A 23,185-nucleotide genomic window follows, 5' to 3' on the forward strand; every position below is an offset into this window, starting at 1 on the left:
TAATGCACTGTGGTAGATTTTGTAAAAATAATTAAGTTTTAACATGAGACCTAATTACCAGCACTGTGCTATTACAGATATTGCAGTTGTTTTCCACCTTGCAGCAAGAGTTAGTTAGAATTAGGTTTGCACATTAATAAAGTGACAATTAATTAGATTCATTTTCGTACGTTAATAGGTAAAAAATATGAATATATGGCACACACTAAATGACTATCAACATCTAATCACCCAGTTACTAACAATGATCATAATCATAAAGAGAAAAACAGACAAAAAACTAGGTTTTCCAGAATATTCTCTCTTTCTCTTTCCTTTCCTTTGAGCCAAGCACACAGACAATTGTATACTACCTCAGCTGACCTATAAAACTAACTTATTGGAACCAATAATTCAGGGAGAGGAAGCTTCAAAAGTTTACAGCTGTGTACCTAACTGCCTGAATCTTATGAATTAGCTAGATACTCACAGGGCCACAGAACTGTCTCCTTGACAACCCTAAAACAACGTGAAGCCCCTTTTTACTTTTAAAATCCCCCTTCCTAGACAAAATCTCTTAACCCCAATCTCTTTATCTCCTTACTGTATTCCCTCATCACCTAACATCGTTCCACATAGCAAGCCTAGGTCGCACTGCACACATCTATGTTCTAATCTGAAGGACATATCTACCAATCCTTGCTAGAGCTTCTGCCCAAAGGGTATCAATGGGTGAAAGCAGGTTATGTTGCTGAAGTCTGGGGCTCTGAGAAGAGAAGATTCTCTCAAGGATATTCTTATTTTAACCGATTAAAATAAAAAGGCTGTAAATATTTCAGTTTAACTGCAAGTTACTGTGCTTGCTTCAAAGGTAAAAAACAGGCAACCACATTTCCTGTTTGATTGATCTCCCTTGTTTTGGGTTGACACAGATCTTGAGCCTGCAATCATCTTCATGTAGTCAAACCCCTGCACCTGCATGGAAATGTAGGATTGGAGCCACGGTGCACTAATTTTTCCATTATTATTACCTTCCATTGCCATAAGTGCAGCAAATATAGGAGAATGGTTTTTTTTTTTAATTCTTTGATTAGCACTAATCTTGCTGAAATCATTCAGTCAGAAGACAATTTCCTATGATTTATAATTAGAGGTGGGTGACATTTTTTCACTAAACTTATTTTTAATTTTGAATATGCACATACAGATCAATCAAACCATGTGTCCCATTTGCTGAAAACAAATAGAACATTTCATTTAGACATTTTCAAACTGAAGTGTTTCAGTTTAAAATGAATTTTTGTTTTGAATTTTACTTCTTTTTTTTTTTTAAGAAAAAGTTTTAAAACCTCAAAACTAAGAAAACCAATATTTTGTTTTTGGTTAAACAAAATAGTTTTTTTAAACTCAAAATGATTTTTTAAACCTCAGATTTTCACCTCAGCCAGAAAAAGGGGGGAAAAAAAATTGCAGCTCCTTTCCCACCAGATCCCTTTCCCAGTTATGAAGAGATCCTGGGTACTGATTTATTTTCTTTTTTAATTTGGGGAGGAGGGATATTCTTTTTTAAAGCACCCTTTATTTTAAAAAAAAATCATTTCAAAATTAAAGTTTTTCTACTTCCTAGCAGTGTTTAAGTGTCCGTGAACAATAAACCCAAAACACGCTTAGTCCCAGCCCTTCTTGTCCCTCTCCTTTCTCTCTAGGAACACGCCTGCCTAGTGTCTCTTCAGTTGCACTTTCAGATTTGTTGCTACTCTTACTGTTAAACACTTTCTTTTAGAGCCAAGAGAAGGGGGGTGATGCAGAACAGCACATGAAAAGGATGCTAATGACCAACCAAACAAAGATAGCTGTCCAATGCACACAAACGAACAGGAAAAAAATTACAAATCTAATTATCTTAGGGGTTACTTGTAACAATGATAGGTTGAAAATATTCAGATGGAAATGTGATTTTCAGTTTCACAGGTTCTGTTTAAGAGTTCCAAGTGATGGGATACCCATTTTTTGCCTGAAGACTATCCTGAAGAGATCCAGTAGATCTCAGTATCAGGAAGCTTTCCCCTGTTGTTCTGCCTAACAGTTTTTTTATGTATCATCCGGCTATTCCTACACAACATTCTACTTATTGCTATTAATTAGTGCTTTTCCATCTTCTAAGTGTTTTGAAAATATCTAACTCAACAATATAAGTTAATAACCATTACAAGATTCAGCCATTAACTGCCTGACTCAGGCTATCTTTAAGTATCTTTCAAAAATCATGTTAATCCTACCATAACACTCCACTGTAACTAAACTATTTTGTAGTTTGTCACTTTTTCATTGTACAATAGAAAAACAATATAGGCCCCAGTCCTGCAAACACTTATACATGTCTTTAACTTCATGCATATAGTCACTTTAGATACACAAGTAGTCCTTAAAGGTATTCCAAGGTACTCCTCATTTCTGGCTGTAACTAACTTTGATGCTAATTGTGCCTCATAATAAGAGTCTGTAGCAATTATGAGATCACATATACCATCACATGGTGGGCCAGACACTCAGCCAGTGCAAATAATCATAGATCCACTGACTTCCGTGGGGCAGAGTGATTTGCAACAGCTGAGGATCTCTCCCTATGACTTCCATGAAACGATTCATATGAGCAAATGTAAGCAAATGCTTATGTGTTTGTAAGAACAAGGCCTTAGCTATTCATTTATTATTTAAAAATGTTAATTATATATGTCACCTGTATTTTAATACCTAAATAAACACTTTGGGGAGAACGGATTAAAAAAATTTAAGAGGTAGTGTAGTGAGAACTGAACTATTAAAACCAGTTTCACCTTTCAGTTCTTCATATATACAGAGAGACAATAATACTGTTTAGAATGCTTAGTATTCCTGATACACTGGTTAGCTGAATAGTGAACTTCTGTACCCTCACAGCTTGATATTGTAATATCCATTGAAGCTTCTCAGAAATGGTTTCATGGAAATATACTATTTTACCGTGCCACTTCGGTTTAAGTTACTGAAATTAGCCCTTTACTATGCAGCATAATAAACATCTATGAGATAATTACAGCCCGAATGGAGTATCTTGGAATGCCTTTAAAGATTCACTAACATTGCTCCTGTAGTCTCTGAATTCACCAGCTCTGTAAAATGAGAACAGTCAGTCTTCTTTTCCTCCCGATTGCTATAAAGAAAAGCTTCAGAAGAACTGATTGATTAGGGCTGTAAGAAAGCCAGTGTTTTGTTCCTAAGGGCACAGAAGGTCGCACTACATCTCAGCACCTCACCATGTAATAGTCAAGGAGCTGAGACAAGCCTGCAGGTGGGGACAGTTGAGTCCCACCCCAAATGTGTAAATCAGTAGTTTTATTGAGGCCAGAACAGTTGAGGATTGAGCTGTTTATCTTTAGCACTTTGTGTCTTTGGTGTTTGGCTTCTATGATCTATATTAGGCAATGTTTCTTTCTAAGGAAAAAAATCAGTCATTGGCTGGTTTGCAATTGGATTGGGGTCTACTTTCTGAACAAACATTGTACACAGTTGCTTCTGAATAAACAAGACACTTTTTAAATTAGTTTACAACGAATTTTGTATGATGTTTTATATAGCAGTAGGGCATGGAGCAGAAGCCAACTCCCCTAGGTCTGTTCCAGCTATCTACAACTATGTCACTGATAACATTTTGAACTTTTGAGCTTTTTATTTTAATTTATGCAGAGCCAGGGCTTCCTCCGCTCCCCTAAATTGCTTTTGCTGCAGGTGTTTTGAAGTACAGCAGCTATGCATGGAAACCTACCTACAGATTAGAAAGAGCTACTGTACATTTCTAATGGAGCAATTAACTTAAGTGCGTTCTCGTTAAGAAAAATAGGCCACTATCTGAAGTGATTTCAGAATAAAAGATTAGCACACAGAGCACAATGCTGTTGAATTCAGTTTGATCCCTGGTGTCACAGTTCAATTTGACCATGGTAGAAAATGAGAGCCTGGATCTGAAATGGGGGAGGTGAGAAATTCTATTGAGTGGTTTAAGAGGGGAAGAGAAGCCCCGATAAAGGGAATATAACCTACATTTATAAATACACTCTTTGGCATTTAAACCAGGAAAGAAAAGCACGTAGATTGCTTTCAGTATTTGTGTTATGCCTGGTCTTCTGATTTTGCAGCACAAGTATTTCTATTGCTTTTAATCAAAGTTTCCATGTTAAACTAAAGGTGATGAACAGAATCTAAGGTTTTAAATAGAGAAATAGAACAAAGGTATAACAAAAAGTCTGTAACTACAATATCTCAATTGATTTACAAAACTTCCCCTAGTCATTAGCAAACAGTTTAAGATATTAGCCTAAAGCAAGAGGAAATTCTTACTTCATGTAAAGTGGCTGGGCCTATAAGTGTCAATAAGAGTAGAGTATTCTTGAAGTATCATCTCTCACAAAACAAGCCCTCCATGCTTTCAGGCAGGATATTGGTTCTGTCTGAAACTCCCTTCAGCTCCAGTTACAGACCTTCAAGTGGAATTTAAACATACTTTTCACAACCAAAGAAGAAAGATTTCAAATGCCAGGATTATTTATTCTTTAGATGAAAAGAGTCAGGGAGGACTTAACTGACAGATTTCAAATTATACTGAACTTAGAACTGAACAGTCCCTCATTTTTACACTGTTCCATATTAAAAGTGCAAAGGGTTTCTTGATTAATCAATAATTTAAAATGCCCCTACAAATGAAAGGAGTAAGAGACAAACGGTACAGCTAGAGATAAAAAGTTAGCTGAATGATTTCTAACCTAGCAGAAGATTTTATTGCTACCATCTAAGGCTTTGATCCTGCAAATTAATCTGTATCAACAGAATTACGTTAATGTGTTCCGTGCAAGCCCAAGAGTCTACCTACCTGGATGCAACTGTAGGATGGAAGCTTTAGACAGAGGTGGATTAGAGATTTGTGGGGTCCTGGGCCAGAGCAAGTGGGAGGCCCCTCCCTACCCCTTCAGTCCCGCCCCCATTCTCCCCGCCATGCTGCTGCCAGGAAAATGGGGTCAGGGCATGGGAGCTTGCCCTGCTCCTCCCAACCCAGTATTCCTGGCAGGGAGCAGGGTTGTGCAAGCCCCCACACCCCAACCCTACTTCCCCCAGGAGCAACAGATGAGGGGAGGGGCAGGGGCAAGCCCCCGAGCCCTGACTTCATTTCCCACTCGGGTGGAGCAGATCAGTGTGCAGGGGTGCCCATTTTTCCAGGGCCTCCCAATTGGCCGGGGCCCCTGGGCATGGGCCCATTGACCCACTGACTAATCTGCCACTGGCCTTAGATAGTACCAGCTGAGGATCAGAGAGGTCACTGACAGATCATAAACACACACACAGTTTTGCACAACTTTCCAGGTAAAGTATTTTGGTTTGTTTGCCTTCCCCTGAAAATGAGGCATAAGCCAAAGGCAAAATATCAGACTTTATGAGCCAACTTGATGTGCAAAATTTCCTATACCAGATTTCAAGTATCAGAGGGGTAGCTGTGTTAGTCTGGATCTGTAAAAGCAGCAAAGAATCCTAGCCACCATGGATGTAGAGGCTCTTTACACAAACATCCCACACACAGATGGAATACAAGCAGTCAGGAACAGTATCCCCGATGATGCCACAGCACAACTGGCTGCTGAGCTCTGTGCCTTTATCCTCACACATAACTATTTCAAATTTGATGACAATATATATTTCCAGATCATTGGCACCACTATGGGCACCCGCATGGCCACACAATATGCCAATATTTTTATGGCTGACCTGGAACAACGCTTCCTCAGCTCTCATCCACTCATGCTCCTTCTCTACCTACGCTACATTGATGACATCTTCATCATCTGGACCCATGGGAAGGAGTCTCTGGAAAAATTCCACCACGATTTCAACAGCTTCCACCCCACCATCAACCTCAGCCTGGACCAATCTACACAGGAGGTCCACTTCCTAGACACCACGGTGCAAATAAGTGATGGTCACATTACCACCACCATATACCGAAAACCTACCAACCGCTATGCCTACTTTCATGCCTCCAGCTTCCATCCTGGGCACATCACACGATCCATTGTCTACAGCCAAGCACTGAGGTACAACCGCATCTTCTCTAACCCCTCAGACAGAGACCAACACCTACAAAATCTCCACCAAGCATTCTCAAAACTACAATACCCGCACGAGGAAATAAGGAAACAGATCAACAGAGCCAGACGTATACCCAGAAGCCTCCTACTGCAAGACAAACCCAAGAAAGAAAACAACAGGACTCCACTGGCCATCACATACAGTCCCCAGCTAAAACCCCTCCAATGCATCATCAGGGATCTACAACTCATCCTGGACAATGATCCCACACTTTCACAGGCCTTGTGTGGCAGGCCAGTCCTCGCCCACAGACAACCTGCCAACCTGAAACATATTCTCACCAGTAACTGCACACAGCACCATAGTAACTCTAGCTTAGGAACCAATCCATGCAACAAACCTCGATGCCAACTCTGCCCACATATCTACACCAGCGACATCATCACAGGACCTAACCAGATCAGCCACACCATCACCGGTTCATTCACCTGCACATCCACCAATGTAATTGTCATAAACAGATAGTAGGGGTTAATAGAACAGAAGTACTTCATATCTCTTTTGCCTGTAAAGGGTTAACAAAATCAGTGAGCCTGGCTGTCACCTGACCAGAGGACCAACCAGGGGACAGGATACTTTCAAATCTTGAGGGAGGGAAGTTTTTGTGTGTGCTGTTAGTTTTTGGTTGTTGTTCTCTCTGGGTTCTGAGAGTGACCAGACGTGCAACCAGGTTTCTCTCCAATCTCCCTGATACAGGTTCTTATAGATTCAAAATAGTAAGTGCTAGGTGATAAGGCGAGTTAGGCTTATGTTTGTTTTCTTTATTTGCAAATATGTATTTGGCTGGGAGGAGTTCAAAGGTGTATTTGGCTGGAAGGAGTTCAAATTTGTATTTTGCTGAAAGGATTTTACTTTGTACTTGTATACTTAGGCTGGGAGGGTATTCCCAGTGTCTATAGCTGAAAGACTCTAACATATTCCATCTTAAATTTACAAAGATAATTTTTACTGTTTTTTCTTTCTTTAATTAAAAGCTTTTCTTGTTTAAGAACCTGATTGTTTTTTTTATTCTCGTGTCAGATCCCAGGGGACGGGGTCTGGATCCACCAGGGAATTGGTGGGGAGAAAGGAGGGAAGGGGGAGAGAGAGGTTAATTTTCTCTCTGTGTTAGGATTACTTTCCCTCTCAGGGAAAGTCTGGGAGTGGGAGAGAGAAGGAGGGGGGAAGGTGAATTTTCCTCTCTGTTTAAGATTCAAGGAGTTTGAATCACAGTGATCTTCCAGGGTAACCCAGGGAGGGGAAGCCTGGGAGAGGCAACGGTGAGGGAAAGGGTTTACTTTCCTTGTGTTAAGATCCAGAGGGTCTGGGTCTTGGGGGTCCCCGGGCAAGGTTTTGTGGGGACCAGAGTGTACCAGGCACTGGAATTCCTGGTTGGTGGCAGCGCTACAAGTACTGAGCTGGTAATTGAGCTTAGAGGAATTCATGCTGGTACCCCATCTTTTGGACACTAAGGTTCAGAGTGGGGGATTATATCATGACAGTAATATACGCCATCATAAGCCAGCAATGCCCCTCTGCTATGTACATCGGCCAAACTGGACAGTCTCTACGGAAAAGGATAAATGGACACAAATCAGATATTAGGACTGGCAATATACAAAAACCTGTAGGAGAACACTTCAACGTCCCTGGCCACACTATAGCAGACCTTAAGGTGGCCCTCCTGCAGCAAAAAAACTTCAGACCAGACTTCAAAGAGAAACTGCTGAGCTTCAGTTCATCTGCAAATTTGACACCATCAGCTCAGGATTAAACAAAGACTTGCCAACTACAGAACCAGTTTCTCCTCCCTTGGTTTTCACACCTCAACTGCTAGAATAGGGCCTCATCCTCCCTGATTGAACTAACCTCATTATCTCTAGCTTGCTTGCATATATATACCTGCCCCTGGAAATTTCCACTACATGTATCAGACGAAGTGGGTATTCACCCACAAAAGCTCATGCTCCAAAACGTCTGTTAGTCTATAAGGTGCCACAGGATTCTTTGCTGTTATACCAGATTTGTAATTTTCTAAACAGCAATTTCCCCTAAATACCAGTTCAGTAACCCTGATCAAGATTGTATTGTCTCTGCAGTTCTTTGTTGTTCCTCCTCTCTTTAGGTAGGAATAGTGAGAGCATGCTTGTGTAGTGCAATGGTCCTAGTCACGTGGGAGAAGTGTGGGACTGATGATGGGTTTAAGAGTCAGATAAGGTCAGTTACAAAATAGAAAACTTCTTGAAAATCTGGAATACTCATCATCCCACAATCTTTGTACAAGTGTTTTTATAACACTGACCTACACTCTGCAAATAAAGGAGAGGCAATGTCAGTTACAGCCTAAAATGGATCTATTTAAAACAAATATTTTCAGGGCTTTTGAGGGGCTACTAGGGAGCCCCTCCTCTGCCTCAAGAGAGCTCCTTCTTAGCCTGGTCTACACTACAAACTTATGTTGGTATAACTATGTCACCCTGACCAAGGCTAGATGGGAGGGCTTCCCTCATCAACATAATTATCATCTCTTGGGGACGTGGAGTACTCTCGCTAACAGGAGAATCTCTCCTATCAGCATATGCAGTGTTCACTAAACACTACAGCAGCATAGGTGCACTACTGCAGTGTTGTAAGTGTAGACAAGCTCTCCAACATAATCTGAGGGAAAGATAGCAAAAGTTAACCCAGCTGTGGAATGTGAAGCTTTTTAGCTGCTGTACGGAAAGGGGAGCAGGACCAGTTCTTCCCCCGGACCCCTGCCACGTAGCCAGCAGAGGCACTGGGGAAAGATCAAGCAACCCCATTCCTCGTGTTAATACAGGGAATTAAGGAAGGATCAGTGTTTCCCACCCTTGAGGCAGACCGCATACAGCCATTTTGTATCACAGCAGATGCTGCAAAAAACTAAAGCAACCTTCCCTCCTCAGAAACAGAATGTTGCAGTCATCAGGGGAAGATAAAACAAGGGGAAGCAGTGAGAACCACAGCCAGCCCAGCACGCCAGCCAATAGGAACTTTACCACCCAGGCTTTGATCATCCCTGCAGCCTGGAGGCAAGGTCATCCTGCTGCTTCTCTCTTAGCTTTGAAGCATCAGGTCCATCCCACTCAGATACTGCTGGATAGATAGGTGGGAGTCAAACAATTGACTCAATGTGCCCAATTCCTCTCTTAGGGCTTGTCTAAACAAAGAAGCTATACAAGCATAAGAACTTAAAGCACTACAGTCAGACTTGTATAACTCTCCTTGTGGACACTTCTTCCAGTATAGGAGAGGTTTTTTGTTTTTTTTAAATTTAGTTTAGGCATTTTGGAAGCAGCTCAAGCTAAACCAAAAAAGACACTCTTATTCCGGAAAGGGTCCACATGGTGAAATCACACCAATATAACTATAGTGGTTTAATTATATGGGTATTACTCCCATGTAGACAAGCCCTTCTTCCCATGCTCCCAGAAGGAGAAGCCTTTGAGAATACAATCTGGGAAGGCTGCTTTCCAGTGGGAAAGAGATCTGCCAGGAAGGCACTACAGGAACAGGAAGCACATAGTAGATTCAGAGCCCAGCCAGCTGCTCCCTAGTAGCAGCTAAATGGATCAGGGAAGTGCCCTGTTGCCTGAGTGAGGAACAGGGAATATGAATACATGGTATTTTTAGATGGGATTGCCCAATTGCCAGCAGCTGTATCCTAAATTAGCCCAGAAAAATTTATATGCAAATCTAAGGCCATGACCTCGCTACCTTATCTCAACAAAATGTACATTGCTCAAGGATGTGAAAAAAAAACACTACACTAAGACATAAATTTGGCTGGCTTCTCCCACTGACATAGCTACCCATGCCCCTGGAGGTGGTTTTATTATGTTGATGGGAGAGCTCTCTTATCAACATAGAGCGGCTACATGAGCGATCTTACAGCAGCATCGCTGCACTGGTACACTTGTGGGTATCACTTAAAACACAAATTTTGGAAGTTTGTCCCAGAAATCTGAGATTTCCTTGAGAGAAATAGAATATGTTAAGTAAATTTTGACTACCTGGAAACAGAGTAAAATTAAGTCAATTCATACAACTGAAATCTTTGCAGATGGGGAAAAAAAGCAGTTACTTCATTAGAGAACAATTTGGCTGCCTTACAAGCTTAAAAAGAGTGATTATTCCCCTATAATACTCCTAAAAAGACAAAATGTGAAAGGATGATTTTTAGGAATTGGAAAAAAGAAAAGGAAACAGTGCTGTATTGTATCAACAGGAAAAGTCAAGGGGAAGCCTATTAAGCCTACATACAGCATAGACTCAGAAAGGCCAGGAACTCCTGAGATCTTGTCACATTTCTAACAATCCCCCTATGGCACTGGAACACTCCTCAATTTCCCCATGCCCAAAGAGGTGTTATAAAGATTAATAAAAGTGAACAGACTTTGGAAAATTAGGGAGTACTAATTATATATTAATAGTATGCTAGGTTTTCTTCGGTGTTTATTTGGCTTCCCAAGTACAGCTTTCTACTGGATGAAATGTTATTGTCAGCCCTGATCAAGTGCTTATGTGTAGGCTTAGTAGAATTCAGATATGATTTTGATGAATAATAATGTCTATTGTTAAGCATTTATTGTCAATTTAAATTTTCACAGTTTTGCAAAATTCTGGGGACGAGGGGGTCAGACAATTATTGAATGATAGTAGATCTTGAGATTCAAAAAGTTAAAGCTTCATAAAACTTTTAAAACACAAACTGTCAACATCAAATGTCAAAATATACAAAATAAATATTCTTACATGAAAACTAGTAAGTTCTAAGCAGCATTTTTCTTACTTTGTCTATCTGTAAACTTCAGTTATCATTGGAAATATTTTTTCATCAATCTGTGTGTGTAGAAACCAATATTTACCAATAAAAATCTCATCTTTACAAGACTAAGTATGTGTGATAAGCCCGAAGAGGTAGCAGGAGAGTGGTACATAAAAGGAGAAAAAGGAGGAGAGATTTAGATGTTGGGAAAGGCTAGAGGAAGAAGAAAATAGATAAAAAGAGGGGAGGAGAAAAGGTACTGAATCTAGTGGAATCTATTAGGTTCTAATACCATTGTCAAGCATGGTGCTGGCTGATTGCAAATGGCATTCTTCATCTGCCAGACATCAAATTAAGGAGGAGCCAGCTGTTTCGAAGACAGCCATAAAGAATAACATATACAAAAGCACATAAAGAGCCTGACTTTCAATGGACCTTAGAACTCAAAGGGTGCATCTACACTGCACACTAAGCCCAACCTCCCACTTCAATTGAGACACAACTCAGTTTAACTCAGGTCAGAAAACACAAAGGATCCAGGTCCTAGCAGCCTGGTAGAGGATGGATCAGAGCATGAGTCCTGCTTTGACTCAGGTCCAAGCAGCAGACCCAAGTCAGAAGGTCTTCATGGCATAGGCACCGACTCCATGGGTGCTCTAGAATTGGAGCACCCACAGGGAAAAAATGGTTGGTGCTAAGCACCCACCAGCAGCCCCTCTATCAGTTCCCCCCCACACCTCCTGCCCACCAGCAGCCCTATGTATCAGCACCTCCTCCCTCCCTCCCTCTCCCCGCCTCCTGCCCATCGCAATCAGCTGTTTCACTGCATGCAGGGAGGAAGGGGGGAGAAGTGTGGATGTGGTACACTCGGGAGAGGAGGAGGAACTGGGCGGGAAGATGCAGGATGGGGTGGAGCAGGAGTGGGAAGAGGCAGGCAGGGGTGGGGCCTTGGGGGAAGAAGGGCAGTGGGAATGGGGCCAGGGGCAGAGCCAAGGGTCAAGCACCCCCAGCAGTTTCAAAAGTCGACAACTGTGTTGCATAGTGCCGTATGGACACATTAGCACAGCTTACAGACCTGAGGCTAGCAGTAAGACTGAGTTTACAATGCAGTGTGGACACTCAAGCACAAGCCTGGAAACACCGCAAAATGGCAACAAACATGATAGAATTACGTATGATAAAAATGAAATTAAGAATTTTAGGGCTGGCAGAAGTTTGCCTGGTTTATCACCTAATACATTAATCAGCAAGATTTGGGGCCAAAAGAACATTAATGCCCCAATTCTGCAATGAGCACTGATTTCAGTGGGGCTCTGTGTACATACAGGGGTCTGCCCTTGTGGTGCACAGTGCAGGAATGGGGCCTTATACCAGAGTATCATTCACTTCAGTGGGTATTGGATCAGGCACCTACAGTATCAATTAAAACAGCCAAAGGGAACTGTCTGTTCCTGTGCCATACTGCTGGTACCTGAGATCTGGTCAACTTGATGTCTACTTATTGTGAGTACTGGGAAGGGAGGAAGGAAAGAGAATGAAGAGGGGAGAGAAGAGGGTCTTCAGGAAAAATAAAATGTGAATAAATTTTCAATCTTTGTTAAAGTTCTGCATGCAACTCAGGGTTTTTCAGTAAATGTCAGCTCACTGTTTTGCTGATTAATTTTTCTGACACTTTCAAAGCTTTAAAAAAAAAAACACCCCAAGAAACTTAATCTTACAAAAACTTAATCCCCCCAGACACTGGATACCAAGCAAGGGGTAGTATTTAAAGAAGCTGGCTCTTCAATATCAGTTTTTCTTCACAAGCATTAAGGAATGTTTGATTGCACCGCAGTGAAAAGAAAGTTGCAGTCCAACAATTGTATCAAAGACACAGCAGGGGCATATTAAAGGAAAACTGCAATTTTGCTTGAACAGAGAGGATAGTGAGGTACTTATTAGGAAAGTATAGTACAAGATTGCTTCAATATTCTATCAGCTACGAGTGATAATAATTTATCCTTTCCAATCTCTAAACAAGGCAATTATATTGAGCACTAGCATCTAGTTCTGAAAGTGTTTAGTGTCAAGGTCATTGTTTTCATGTATACTATGTGACTAGTTAAGAGATGATAGCCTAGAAAATTGAGCAGAAAAGGAGGAGAAAATTGGGAGGGATTTTTGTGAGTTTGCATTTTTCTTTTTAAAAAGGCAATTTTGCCACTTTTCCATAACATTTTAGAGACCTCATATATTATACAAGTAAAATCGTGTTAGAGTCGCAACTACTTAACTTGTCTTTCTAAAACCAAATAGCATGCATCTCTATCACTAAATTTATTGGATATTACTGTAAAATGTTTTGTCAAGCAAAATCTTATCGGTATCTCTTTATAGTATTTGACTGTGAACAAACTGCTTATTTAAAAAAGGGCCTGGCAGTCATTAGTGCACAGTTCTTTTATATGTGCTTTTACTATGCATGTACTGAATAAAGAAAAATGAAAAGCTGCAAAAAGTTGTTTAACTTTTCTGTGATTTTTGCCCTAAAACTGAACTATTCAATATATCACTAACCTTAAACTACTGGACACAGAAAGGATATTTATTGAGTCTTGAAGAGTAAAGTGCAGATATTGTTCTTCCTGGACATTAGTTAAACATTTGCAGTGTATTCAGCCCTACCAAAAAGCTTTTTGTTCCAGTTTTTGTAAACCCCTGCTGACGCTAGCTGACTGAGGCCTTGTCTACACTACAGAATTTTCTCGGTAAAAGTTATGCCGCTTTAATTAAAGTGCTCTACTTAAAACCGTGGTTGCAAGTCCACTCTAGCTCCTTGTGTCGGCAGAGTGCATCCACACTAGCAGCTCTTGCATCGACACAGAGAGCAGTGCACTGTGGGTAGCTATCCCACTGTGCAACTGGCTACAGGGTGCTTTGGGAAGGGTTTGCAATGCCTTATGTAGCAGATACAGTGTCACATGATGCTGGTTTCTCAATCCCATCTTTCCATGGTCATTCTACTAGATTGCCAGCCGCTTTTCAACTGAAGTATGTGGAGGAGAGTGTGTGACAGGGAATGTGTGTGTGTGTATGTGAGAAACAGTATGTGTTAAGGAAGTGCTGGTTGTGACAGGTTGAATCACAGAACCCACCTTGGAGGCTGCCACCTGATGTTCCAAGACTGCCTCTGGCCGGCTTTCCCTGCCAGTTTGGAACCCCAGCACCCTGTCTTGCTGAGCCAGATACGCCCATCTGCTCCAGCACAGACCCAGGGTCTGAATTACTTGCCCCAAAGCTGCAGACTTAACTGAAAGCAGCTTACAGAAGTGTTCTTGTCTTTAACACTCAGATGCCCAACTCCCAATGGGGTCTAAACCCCAAATAAATCCGTTTTACCCTGTATAAAGCTTATACAGGGTAAACTCATAAATTGTTCGCCCTCTATAACACTGATAGAGAGATATGCACAGTTGTTTGCCCCCCCTCCCAGGTATTAACACATACTCTGGGTTAATTAATAAGTAAAAAGTGATTTTATTAAATACAGAAAGTAGGATTTAAGTAGTTCCAAGTAGTAACAGTCAGAACAAAGTAAATTACCAAGTGATATAAAATAAAACACACAAATCTAAGCCTAATACAGTAATACAACTGAGTACAGGTAAAAATCTCACCCTGAGAGATGTTTCAATAAGTCTCTTTCACAGACTGGATGCCTTCCTAGTCTGCATCTGAGGAAGTGGGTATTCACCCACGAAAGCTCATGCTCCAAAACGTCTGTTAGTCTATAAGGTGCCACAGGATTCTTTGCTGCTTCCTAGTCTGGGCACAGTCCTTTCCTCTGGTACTGCCCTTGTTCCAGCTCAGGTGGTAGCTAGGGAATTCCTCATGATGGCTCTCCACCTTTGTTCTGTTCCACCCATTTATATATCTTTTGCATAAGGTGGGAATCCTTTGTCCCTCTCTGGGTTCCCACCCCCTCCTTCTCAATGGAAAGACACCAGGTTAAAGATGGATTCCAGTTCAGGTGACATGATCATGTCACTGAAAGATTTCATTACCCACTTGCCAGTACATACATATACAGGAAGACTTACAGGTAAAACACAGCCATCTGCAGTCAATTGTCCTGGTTAATGGGAATCATCAAGATTCCAAACCACCATTAATGGCCCACGCTTTGCATAATTACAGTAGGCCCTCAGAGTTATATTTCGTATTTCTAGTTTCAGATACAAGAGTGGTTCATTTATAAAAATAGGATGATCACACTCAGCAGATAAGTTTTGTAATGATACAAGACACCTTTTGCATGAAGCATATTCCAGTTACATTAGCATATTTTCATAAAATCATATAAAGTGCAATGTCACATCGGTGTTGGTGGAGAGCGAGTGTGTCAGCATGCTCCCTCTTTAAGTTTAGACAGCAGTTGGAAGCAACCAGTCTTGAGGCAGGGGGAAGAGAGGACCACGACCCCAACACCAGCCCCCACTTCCCTCCCTGTCTTTGCACATCACAGGGTCCCCCCTGCAGCAGCAGCTTGCCTGCTGCTGTGTTCATCGTGCCAGACAGAACAGGATTCAACATTAATGATTTGCTTTTTGCTGACAGAGTGGAGTGACATACTCAGCTGTCCAAACTTCCAAGAGCTTTGAAAGGGGAGGGGTGCATGCAGGGTAGGGTAACCAGACAGCAGATGTGAAAAATCAGGACAGGGGATGGGGGGAGCAATAGGATCCTATATAAGAAAAAGACCCAAAAATTGGGACTGTCCCTATAAAATCAGCAGCAAAATTCAAAACAGTGATGAAAACAGTCATGGCAGGCATTGTGGTATAGTGGGGGAGGCCTGTTATAGTGACATAATGAACGGCAACATCTACACTGACACTTTGTTGTTTTAACTTTGCGACAAAAAGCTTTATGCCTCGTCAAGGTGGTTTTATTTTGCCAACAAAAGTAGCAATGCAGTGTGTACATCTCCACTATTCTGTGAGCAAATGCTGCCTTTTGCTGACAAAACTGTGGTGTAGACAAGGCCTGCGCCAATAAAGCTGTCAACATGCTGGCTTAGTGCATGTGTGTCTAAAGGAAACAGTTTCAATAGGCCTGGTGCTATGTCCTAGCCCTTTCCCTACCAGCAAGGCCTTCTGGTGATCACCTAGGGTTGCCAACTTTCTACACACAAAACCGAACATCCTTGCCCTGCCCCGAGGCCCCATCCCTTCTGAGGCCCCACCACCCACTCACTCCATCCCCCCTCCCTCAGTTGCTCATTCTCCCCCCACCCTCACTCACATTCACTGGGCTGGGACAGAGGGTTGAGGTGTAGGAGGGGGTAAGGGCTCCAGCTGGGGGTGCAGGTTCTGGGGTAGGGCAGGGGAATGAGAGGTTTGGGGTGCAGAAGGGGGCTCAGTGTTGGGGGTTGGGGTGCAGGAGGAGTTGCAGGGTCCAGGAGGGAATCTGAGTGAGGGAGGGGGCTCAGGCAGTGGGTTGGGTGTGGGCTCTGGGAGGGAGCTAGGGTGTGAAGGGGGTTCCAATCTGGGGCCAGGGGTTGAGCTGTTGGAGAAGATTCGGGGTGCAGGCTCCAACCGAACAGCACTTACCTCAGGGGGTTCACAGTTGGCGGCACAGCCTGCCTACCCTGGCTCTGCGCAACACCCAGAAGCAACCAGCGTGTATGGCTCCTAGGCGCAAGGGCGGCCAGGCAGCTCTGCACCTGTGGTTCCTGGTCAACAGGAACTGTGGAGCCGGTGCTCTAAGCTTCCCTGATCGCCGCTGCACCTACAGGCCACAGGGACATGCCGGCCACTTCTAGGAGCCACATGGAGCCAGGGCAGGCAGGGAGACTGCGCTAGCCCCACTAAACCGCCGACTAGACCAGTGGTGTTGACCAGAGCACCAGAGTCCTTTTTCAACCAGGCATTCCAGTCAAAAACCGGACGCCTGGCAACCCTAATCCCACCTCCAGATAAGACTTCAAAAGCTTCCCCTATGCTGCATATAATCAAATACACGTGGAGTCAGACTCTGGGCTGTCCTGAAAGTTGAACTGCTTGAAGGCACATAACTGCATCACAATCGTGTGCAGACAATAACCCAGCCTGAGCCCAGTAATGTTTTAACACCATGAAATGATTTTGTTTCTTGCATGATTATAAACCATAAACAGGTTTCAAAGTATCAGCCGTGTTAGTCTGTATCAGCAAAAACTGCTAGGAGTACTTGGGGCACTTATAGACTTAACAAATTTGTTTGGGCATAGACAGTAGATAAGAAGGCAGTCAGATGATTGATTGAGGCAGTCAACTGCATTTATTGATGCAGGACTGGTTTCTAAAAATAACTGTACCACAATTAACCATACACATTTCTCCAAGATGTAACTGCTATACCTACTCTCAGAGCTTGTCTATACAGGAACATGCAGGAGAATTAAGACAAAATAAATAAAGCTGTGAAATTTAGACAAGTAATTGAAAGTATACACCCTGTGTAAATGTTCTCTTTCAGAAGCAGTGTGGCCTGAACATACCTATGTCAGCAAGCCCTTAAAGAGAACTTAAAAGGCTACCACTGATGAATTACCAGAGGCACTAGTAAATTACAACAGCACTCTTGTCTCCTCTTTTATCTCCTCTCATCAGAAATAAGAACTCGATTGTGCCAAGACACAGGGTGAAAAAAGGAAGTCTGTCTGTAAGGCCTTGTCTGTATTGGGTTTTGTGCACTGGCATAGCTAAACCAGTGCAAATCCCTAGTGTGTATACACACTACACTGGTGTAAAAATTGACTTGTGATGATGCAGCTGACCCTGGTTTTAAAACATTTTTTGTCATCTAGACAGACACTGGTGGAAGTTTTTTAGTGGTGTTTTTTTTCTCTTTTAAAGACTGAAGCAGTGAATCTACACTAGAGTTTGTACTGTGTAGCTACCCTAGTGCAAAAACTAATGTAGTCAAGTCCTTAATCTGGGAGGAGATGAGACAAAGGACTAGGGATATATCTGTACAATAAAACAAAAGTCTGGCTCTAGTGTGGGTAGGTATACCCATGCTATCTTTAATCTGGCTAAAGACTTCAGCACAGGCTAGCAATCCAAGTTCATACCAAGGGTCTCTGGCAGGTTTGTACTGGGATTACTAGCTGCAGAACCTGCGCAACCACCTCTTCAGCACTCATTACCTGTGCTGGTTAGATTTAAAGCAGTGCAGGTATGCCTTACAATCACACCTTTGTTGTACAGACATACCCTGAGAATGTCTGGAAGAATCTGGGGGAGGGTGAGAAAGCAAGACAAAAGACAGAATAAAGACAGAATGGGATATGATCTAACAGCAGTGAAGGATGTGTTTGGTTTTTTTAAATTCTTCGACTCAGGTTTATTTTCTCAGACTGCTGTACATTTAAATGGTTCTAGCTAGACTTTAAATAGCATTAGCTAGACTTTAACATCTGACTGAACTGAATAGGTGATCTGCTTCATACTTTTCCTGCTGTTACAGTTTTTATGGAGACTTTTTCCATTACATTGTATTATATTAGCCTAGCAAAAATCTCATGTACAAAAGACTCTTTCCACAACAAGTAATTATTAGAAATGAGTATTTTAAAAAAGCGAAGTGTAGATTCTGTAAAAAAAGATAAAACTGCAGAAAGACAATGTAGTCTCTTTTTCCACTGCTGCAACTAATGGTAGTATTAAGAATGGAGAGTGGAAAACTTCTATAATATCAATTTTATCTTTACATTTGAGTTGCAAGTCAGTAAGTAACTAACCTAGGTATGGTGATCATTCAATATTCTTCAGCTGTGTTTCCAATTTTAAATTAATGAATCTGTAATAACGTAACTGTTAATCTGTCTTGTTTAGAGGTGAGGTCTGATACACTTAGTTTATTCAAAGACCGGAAAGTCTATCCTATTAAAACAAAAGTACTAATTCTTTGAATGTTAACTACTTTTAAGAGTCCAGTTCGGTAAATCAATAAAGATACCTAAAGAAGACAATAGAATGTGTGTCATTTAAGATAGTGAGTTGAGTTAAACCAATAGATAGGAAACAACAAGATGGTTAATACTTTGGTCTGGGATTTAAATATTTGGCTCTTTAACACTTTCCGAGTTACCCAAAGAAAGCGAGAGGCTGGAGAGTTCTTGGGAAATTTTGTTAAAAAATAGTAGTTACACATCTACTCCTACTCACTCTACAGCCATGAACTATGGGAGGGAAAAAATATATTATCCTATGTAATCTGAGACTTAAACACAAGAGATTATTTTAGGCCCTGATCCTGCAAACTTTATGCATATGCTTAACTTTAGACACTGTGAATAGTCCCATTGTTTTCAACTGAACTTGTCATACTGCATGCAGTTAAACATCTGCAGAACTGGAGCCTTGGGCTGTAAACTCTTTAGGGCAGGGAACATACCTGTGTATCTGTAGAAAGTCTATGCAGCAGAGCTCTGATCCTGTTCAGGCCTTCTAGGCATTTTATCAAAAAAGTAAAATAATTCAAAATAGCAACCAACCATGGAATGTTTGAAACTAAACTAATTTGAAAACTGAACCAAAGACTACTGCCACATAGATGGTATAATCCCTTTAAAAAAATCTGTTTAATAGCTACCACCTACATTGCTTTATTCTCAGCAATCTTCACTTTTTTAACAGTATTAGGGCCCATTCTTGAGCAAGAAGGGCCATTCTCTTCAATGAGAACATTCATGGTAATGATCATGTAATGCTTCATCTAGGCTAGAATTTAAGGTGTGATATTATTGGGTTAGTTAACTAACATGCTAACATCACACCTTAAATCATAGCCTAGACAACACCTCAGCGTTTTTAAGACTGGGTCCTTACTTTTCAGTGTATTCGTCACTTAAGTACTAAATATACCATACACAGAAAAAACAATTTTTCAGTCTGTGCAATCAATTCCTGTTTAGTTTGCAGTTACATTACCCTATTGTGAAGTTTCAAATGTTATTATTACTATATAGCTCTCTAGTGTTATGCATCGCCCACTGCATTTTTAAGCATGTTCACATAAAGCTAAAATCAACTTTTGTTTGGTTTGCATCAAGCAGACGAAATGATAAAATTCCAACTAAAATAATGTATGCTGTAAGCCCTGGTGGGAAAGCCTTACAAAAAAGTCCAGTATTGCCAGTTGTCAAGATTTTATCACTAGTCTCATGGTATTTAAAGCAGCAGCTCCATGAGTCCTCTGATTATATGAACAGCTCAGTTTGCATTTACCCCAAAAAAGTAAGTTTCTAGCCATCATGTTTGCAGAAAAAAGCTTGAAGATATGCCTCAAGTGTAACATAAAGGCTCAAAAATCAATGATTATTTGAATCAAATGATTAAATCAATCAAATGATTTTGGAGACCTGGGTCATGCTTTTATAACTCTAGGACTGGAAGGGACCTCGAGAGGTCATCGAGTCCAGTCCCCTGCCCTCATGGCAGGACCAAATACTGTCTAGACCATCCCCGATAGAAATTTATCTAACCTACTCTTAAATATCTCCAGAGATGGAGATTCCACAACCTCCCTAGGCAATTTATTCCAGTGTTTAACTACCCTGACAGTTAGGAACTTTTTCCTAATGTCCAACCTAAATCTCCCTTGCTGCAGTTTAAGCCCATTGCCTCTTGTTCTATCATTAGAGGCTAAGGTGAACAAGTTTTCTCCCTCGTCCTGATGACACCCTTTTAGATACCTGAAAACTGCTATCATGTCCCCTCTCAGTCTTCTCTTTTTCAAACTAAATAAACCCAATTCTTCAGCCTTCCTTCATAGGTCATGTTCTCAAGACCTTTAATCATTCTTGTTGCTCTTCTCTGGACCCTCTCCAATTTCTCCACATCTTTCTTGAAATGCGGTGCCCAGAACTGGACACAATACTCCAGTTGAGGCCTAATCAGTGCAGACTAGAGCGGAAGAATGACTTCTCGTGTCTTGTTTACGACACACCTGTTAATGTATCCCAGAATCACGTTTGCTTTTTTTGCAACAGTATCACACTGTTGACTCAGATTTAGCTTGTGGTCCACTGTGACCCCTAGATCTCTTTCTGCCATACTCCTTCCTAGACAGTCTCCTCCCATTCTGTATGTGTGAAACTGGCTGTTGCTTCCTAAGTGAAGCACTTTGCATTTGTCTTTATTGAATTTCCTTAGTGTAGACAAGATCTAAGAAAGGTATTTCCTAAATTTAAAATATATATTTTTTACATGTGTATGAAGAAATGTATTTTCTTGACAAAGGATAAGGAAAAACAAGCTCTCTTGTTCTCCCTAATGGTGCATTCAAGAGGCTACCAAAACTGAGTCTCATATCTTGAGAATTTCCTTTGCCATCTATCCTAGTGGTACTCCAGTGAAAAAACTGTTGATTACATACATATACTGAGCAGGGGGTGGGGGGAGGCAAGGAACAAATTTTGCTCTCTGATGTGCATCCATGTCTCCCATTGAAATTTAATAGTTCAGCCCAAGCAGTCCCCAGTTGCATCCATAGGCATTTTAAGTTATACTCTCTGTATTACTTTTTATTTCAAGATTAATTTTCATGTGATGAAATTTAATATAAATCCACACAATACAATTTGCTTCTAGTAACCTTCTAAGCTGTTCTAATTTGTTCAGATACAAAAACCTGAGGAAAGATTAATTGAAAAACTTCCTCCATAAGCTGAACAAAGCTGATTGCATATAGAAAGCCCTGTGCTCCCTCTTTCCTGTCCAGTTACTAGGTTGAAAACAGTGGCCTGTAAGATCCTTTTGTAGACCTATAAACAAACAATCCCTTTCATAATCATTTGCCTTATTTGTAAAAACTAATGCAGCTTGTGATAGGATAGACAGCCTCACTTTGTTTATATCAGAAGAAAAAAATGAATGCAAGAGCAATCAAATAATTAGGCTAAATTTTTGTCCTTATGCAAAGTTCTCATTCCCTCTATCATTGTGTGAGTGAACCAATTACAGCTAAAGATTAGACTTTTTTTTTTTTTTTGGCCATCTCTGATCTGTCCATCTGTTCTGTTTAAGGATACCCATTCACATAATGCTAGACTGAAAACTCATCTGCAAGTCTGTGTAGCAGATGTAGGATTGTTTGTATTATTCCAATGAGATAATTCCCAAAACTTTCAATCCCTCAGTACCTTTTATCAAACAATCTTTTGTAAGGTTACTAGGATGTCTCTGAAGGGAGTAACTGTGGTAGTCTCTGCTTATTCATTTGATGAAAATACTTGATTGTGTAAGTCAGAAGTTCTCTCCTCATACTGAGTTAATATTCATTAGAACCCATTGTGTTATATTAGCAAACTACAGTAACTTTTTAATAATTTGTTTCTGAATGTCTCCTAAAATCAGGTCAATTTGCTGTCATAAATAATCCAGTAACTATCTCACTTATGACAGAAGGAAAAAAGGCCTATATCATGGTAACAGCTTTAACATTTATTTCTAGTAATAATCTTTGCACTCGCAGGGCCTTTCCTCCAAGGAATCCAAAAAAGCACTTTACAAAACTACATATTATGTCAACTCCAGAGTTGTAGGGGGAGGGGAAGAAGAAGCAGAGAGAAGCTAAATGACTTGCACAAGGCCACACAAGTCAATATCAGAGTAAGGAACAGAACTTTTTAGTGCAAAATTTTCTACCTTTTCAGATAATTTTAACCTTTTCCCTAAAAGGCAAAAACAAATTGAAAAGATAATTAACAAAATATTCAGAATTTTCAAAAACTAATGTGCCTTCCTGCTAAATTGCTTTACTCTATTTTCTTTCTTGTAGAATGTTGCTCTTTGGGATGGTCTGCACTGGACTTCAAAGAGCATGCTGAAGCTGTTTAAACATATGGCTTGTGATACATTATTGTCTATTTTAGAAATAGCCTTCTAACCTAGTTGTGTAGTGGGACAGTCTAGAGCATGATTAGTACTTATTTATGTGCATTATTTTCTTCTTCTATCTTTTTCCTAGTATCTACAACCACCATTGTCCATTCCTTGTGAGAATACAGCTGATGAAGTCAACTGAACCTTATTACCCAGACAGATATTCATATCAGCTCAAGATAGAATTTAAGCATAAACTTAGGTGATTTTACCTACCTTTCCAGAAGTAGGACATCCCTGAATCTGGCTAAATCATATTCCCCTTACTCATGCAAAACTCTCATTGGCCAATAGCAAGATCTGGCATCTATTTCCCACATGCCAGAAAAATCCTTCCTTAAATTTAAATTTC

General features: G+C 40.9%; 1 protein-coding gene across 8 annotated transcripts in view; it reads right to left on the minus strand.

Annotated features, from left to right (window-relative positions):
* XRCC4 (X-ray repair cross complementing 4) overlaps positions 1 to 23,185 on the minus strand; it is a 279,215-nt gene that overhangs the window by 250,657 nt on the left and 5,373 nt on the right. The window contains exons 1-2 of one of the 8 annotated variants that reach the window (XM_030565723.1): positions 9,115 to 9,124; positions 432 to 439 (exon numbers count right to left, since the gene is read on the minus strand). The exons of the other annotated variants lie outside the window; for them this stretch is intronic. The gene's annotated coding sequence lies outside the window, so the exon portion shown is untranslated. Of the gene's footprint in view, positions 1 to 431; positions 440 to 9,114; positions 9,125 to 23,185 lie in introns of those variants that run through there. 8 annotated transcript variants of the gene reach the window in all.

Source organism: Gopherus evgoodei, chromosome 6, assembly GCF_007399415.2.
Source record: "Gopherus evgoodei ecotype Sinaloan lineage chromosome 6, rGopEvg1_v1.p, whole genome shotgun sequence".
NCBI lineage: Eukaryota > Metazoa > Chordata > Testudines > Testudinidae > Gopherus > Gopherus evgoodei.